A 4,975-nucleotide genomic window follows, 5' to 3' on the forward strand; every position below is an offset into this window, starting at 1 on the left:
ATGGAGCTTTGAATACTGGCCAGCCTAAAGGAAATTTTTCTGGGCCCTGTGAACTAAGCTCTTCAGATCCCTGTCTTGTTTCATTATAAATCTCCTCTACCACTTCTAATGCCCAGACTCCTTCTAGGCAACACACCTAATTATAGCTCTCCTAAGTCATTGGAGGCTTTTAAGAATCAGAATGCTAAGAGACAGATACACTATAAAAACAAACTTACCTTGCTGGGGGTATAGCTCAGGGGTAGAGCATTTGACTGCAGATCACGAGGTCCCTGGTTCAAATCCAGGTGCCCCCTGTCTGTTTCTGATTTTGATTTAGAATACAGATTGATTTTGACTTTTATTATTCTCTGTGGTTCACAGATGACTGAAGAGTTAACAGTTTCCCTTGAGTCATTTGGATATTGTGAGTATCAGTCTAGGCTCTCCTAACATCACTGTCTCCTGCTTTTCTTGTAGTAATTTTACAAGATATGTGCTGTCTGAACTTCATTCATGGAGACGGATATTCAGGGATGGTTAGTAACTTGTGAAAGTCCAAAGCTGCAAGGGGAAGTTGGGATTTGAACTCAAGACACACCTTCCATGACCTCACTATTCCGCTCACGTCACCATTCTGAAGTAAAACTCTGTCAGACTCGGTGACACATACCTGCCATCTCAGCACTTGGGAAGCAGTGAGGGGAAGAGCTAGGCCATCTTTGGTATTGTAATGAGTTTGAAGCCAGTCTTGGCTAAGTGATGCCTACCTTAAAACTAAGCCACCAAACAACTTTGTGATAAAATCCTTCTGTGTTACGTTTCCAAGGTTCCCTAGTTCCTACAACATTCCTACTACAAGGACGTCCAAGAAATTTAGTGACTGTGCCTGGGGAGAAGCCAAGAAAGACAATCCTGGGGATGCAGCTTAGTGACAAAGCATGCATGCAGCATGCAGGAGGTTTCAACCCAGTATCAAATGAGAAAGGTCTCTCTCTCTCCTTATAATATATGTATATGTGTATGTATGTGTGTGTGTGTGTGTGTGTGTATATCCCTCTCCCAATGTGGTCCACATTGACTAAATCTCCCCTTTCTGCTTTTCATTATGAATTTGGCTCTTTTATTGGCTTATTGTGGGAGGGTGACTAAGCTCGGCTTGTTGGATCAGAGGCTGTGACCGACCTTAAGTTTGGTAGCATTCTGATGACATTCTAAGCATCTACTCTGCGTGGAAGCTGTACAAAGCATGAACCCAGAGACGGCAGAGACTCAGCTCCCTCTACTCCCAATCAGAAGGCAGACATGAGCTGTGCCAGGTGTGCCAGGTTTAGCAGAGTGAAGGGGCAGCGATTACTTTCATCTAAAGGAGGGGAGGTTAGGGGAAGCTTCAGAGAGAGAGGAGCTTATGGCCAGTCGATCTCAGAGAATAGTGTCCCACAGGTGGAGGGTGGATGGAGGTGGGGATGGCTGGAGAAGGGTGGTATAGGCACTTCTCAGCAAAAGCAGCAGCAATGCACTTGAAGAGGCTGGAGCCAGGTTGCTGCTTAGAGTGTAATGTGGGGAGTGAGAAGAAGAGACAAGAAGCGGTCAAGGGTGAATAGCTTTGTGTGCGGTCTAGGAGACTTAGAGTTTATTGAAAATGCATTCGCAAAGGGTGTGTAAATAGACTTTGTTTTCTGACAGGCCCTGGGCACAGTGTCGGGGGAGGTGGCGATTGGAGGCTCGGACAGGGAAAGGGTGGCGATCGACTTGGGCAACCTCAAATGTAAAATCATCAGCACTTGGTGATTAGTTGGAGATAGGCACGACCCAGAATTGCCTGAAATATTTGGCCTAGATGACAGTGGTGTCACCAAGCAAGACAGAAATGGGGAAGGTTGTCACATGGTTAGATTCGCAGGCCCAGCACTCAGTCCTGAGCCTACACCAGAATCCTGGCCTGACAACCTGCTAATTCTGGGAGCTTTGACTAGATACTTCATCTATGCTGGGCCTTTATTTTCCACATGCCAAACGAGCACACTGTCACTAATGTTTATTTTATGGAATTTTTGTCGGTAAGCACTCAGTCCATGGTGAGGCACACTGCAAATGGCCAGCACATTTGAACTATTGTTCCAACAGAGCAAAATACATGGAGATGTAGGGCAGGGAGACAAGAAGCTTAATTTGGGGCACAAACGGTTTTGAAATTTAAGGTTCTCTTTGGGCATCAGAATGGAAAGGGTGGAAGTGGGTAATTTGGGGCCTTCAGAAAGCTATTGAGCCCCAGCCCCAGCTTCTTGCCGGTCACTCACTGGCCCTACCGTGCCTGACGGGCCTTGTCAAGGCCTGTTACAGTGATGAGCGCTTCTCTGACTTTTCGGCTCAGTCTTAGCCATGCACAGGATTGAGAGTTCTGAGATTAGAACCAAGGGAATAGGAACCTGGGGGTGAACTGTGAACTTCAAACTATTCATCTTTCTTTGCTTTGCTTTAACTATGACACAAAACTGATGTCCCTACATGGAAATCTGGTGAAAACATGCACAGTGTGTGCACACAGCAACATCTGCCTGTAGCTTCAGAGTCAGACGTGAACTTCTGAAGACATATGTAGACAGATTCGAGTCCAGATCCTTTCCCAGCCCCGCCCAATTATGTGGCGGCAACATCTGCTTAGAACACTCTTTGACTTACCTGGAGCTGTGTGCACACCTGATGATAATTAACTCAGGAGCTGGGCCTGAGCTCTAGGGGGCAGGAAGAAAATAAAGGCTTCAGCTCTGAGAACAGCAGGAGGCGGCGTGGTGAGAAGTTAATCAGGGATGAGTCAAGTCCTGGAGGAATCTCAGGCATGAGAAACATTTTAGGGGGTGTGATGTAGGTCATAAGAGCAGCACAAATATTTGCAGGAGGCCAGTGTTTGCTGTGGGGGTATAGCTCAGTGGTAGAGCATTTGACTGCAGATCAAGAGGTCCCTGGTTCAAATCCAGGTGCCCCCTGTTTCCAGGCTTTTTGTTTCAATCGGCAGCTTCTGTGACAAGTCCTCACTAGGATACAGCAAACACTTCAGCATTTTCTTCTGAGGTTCATGTTAACCTGTGGCTCACTGATTGCCTGGCAAGGGAGCCACAGGTTCATTGGCTTGTAAACCAAGCCTTCCCACACCAGAACTCCAGCATAGTTGTGCATAGTTGCATATATTGCTAACACATACACACATGCATGCACGCAAGCTTACACACACACACACACACACACACATCTTACATGCACCTTTAGTTTTTCTTTTCTGTTGGGTCAATCTTATGAACCATACCCTTGGCAACTCCTTTTATTAAGCTTAAATAAGGATAGTACAGAGAAGACCCTTACTTCCCTGTTAACATTGGTTAATCTCATATAGAACCCCGGCATGGTTTTTATAACTATGAAATATAGTGATATTTCATCTGTATTTTAGTAAATAAAGTTTGCCTGAAGATCAGAAAAGCAAACCAGTCGGCCACTGGCTCTTACCTCTACCTCAGTCTGAAATGGTGGTCCTGCCTCTAGCAATCTCAGGATGAGACTGTCTGGGAGCTGTCTTCTCCGGCCTTACATTCCTCTCTAGGACTGGGATTAAAGGCATATACCACTACTGCCTGGTTTTTATGGCAAACTAGTGTGGCTACTGGAATTAAAGGTGTGTGCCACCACTGCCTGGTCTGTAAGGCTGACCAGTGTGGCCATTTTACACTCTGATCTTCAGGCAAGCTTTATTTAATAAAATACAAGTGAAATATCACTACAATTAAATAAACATTGGTACATGGTACAACCCTATTAATCACACCACAAAATTTATTCAGATTTAAACTTCTTCTTTGTCCCCCTCTTCCTCTTCTTCTACCACCTCTTCCTCCTTCCTTCTCCTTCACTTTTTGGTGCTGTTCTAGGACCCAATCTGGGCTGCCATGTTACATTTACTTTCTTTGTGCAGTGGCTGGTGGTCAACACAGACAGACACTCACAACTGGCCCAAGTGCAAAGAATAAGTTAACAGCGGGGTGCATAGTCACAGATTAGACATGTATTTCATGCATCTTCCCCAAGGCTCAGGAACCATAGATGAAGCAAGATTGCAAAAACCAGCTATCAGAAAGGACTGGACATAATAAGACTTCTGCACTCATGAACTCAAAGCAGCTATGGTTGCCTACATAAGGCCAAGGCAGTCAACATTTTAGGATGAAGGGTCATGATGGTTTAAATGGGAATGGCCCCATAGACATAGACATGTTTGGCCACCAACTTCCTCGCCTTCCCGCATCCCATTCCAGCCAGGATGCAGTCTTCGCCATCCCCAGCTACTGTCAGCTGCTCACACAGTGCACACAGAGAAGGGATGTGACAGGGACATCACATGCATGTTGCCATGCTTCCTGCCATGCTAGTCCCTTTCTGAAACTGTGAGCCCCAAATTAAAGGCTTTCTTCTATAATTTGCCCTGGTTGTGATACTATATTTTATTTTTAATATTTTATTTTGTTGTTGCTTTCTTTTTTTTCAAAGATTTTTTTTTTCTTATTATGTATACAGTGTTCTGTCTGCACGCATGCCTGCAGGCTAGAAGAGGGCACCAGATCTCATTACAGATCAGTTGTGAGCAGGTGGTTGCTGGTAATTGAACTCAGGACCTCTGGAAGACAAAGGAAAAACAGTGCTCTTAACCGCTGGCCCATCTCTCTAGCATGGTTGTGATATTTTAATCACAATAAGAAAGTAGCTAAGACAAAGAGGAGACCACCCCTGCTCCCCATACACACACTGCAACTGAGGACTGTGGGCAGTTGATGGTTTCCCAGGGAGGAAGAGCCAGCTTTCTTTAAGAGTAGGTTAACCCAGGTAGGTTAAAGAGATGCCATATTTGAGGGGTACATTTTTCTCCTCCAGACAAACGGTCCTGAGATGCAGTAGCTCCTACATTTTGACAACTTTGAGATCAAGCCATCCTTGCACGAGCTCCCAT

At 45.3% G+C, this 4,975-nt stretch overlaps 1 non-coding gene across 1 annotated transcript; it reads left to right on the forward strand.

The window, feature by feature from the left end:
• Positions 1–2,894: 2,894 nt before the first annotated feature.
• Trnac-gca (transfer RNA cysteine (anticodon GCA)) lies at positions 2,895–2,966 on the forward strand. The gene has a single exon. It is a non-coding gene; the product is annotated as a tRNA-Cys (tRNA).
• The last annotated feature ends 2,009 nt before the right edge of the window (positions 2,967–4,975 follow it).

This window comes from Myodes glareolus, chromosome 4 (assembly GCF_982192425.1).
Source record: "Myodes glareolus chromosome 4, mMyoGla1.1, whole genome shotgun sequence".
Classification (NCBI taxonomy): Eukaryota; Metazoa; Chordata; class Mammalia; order Rodentia; family Cricetidae; genus Myodes; species Myodes glareolus.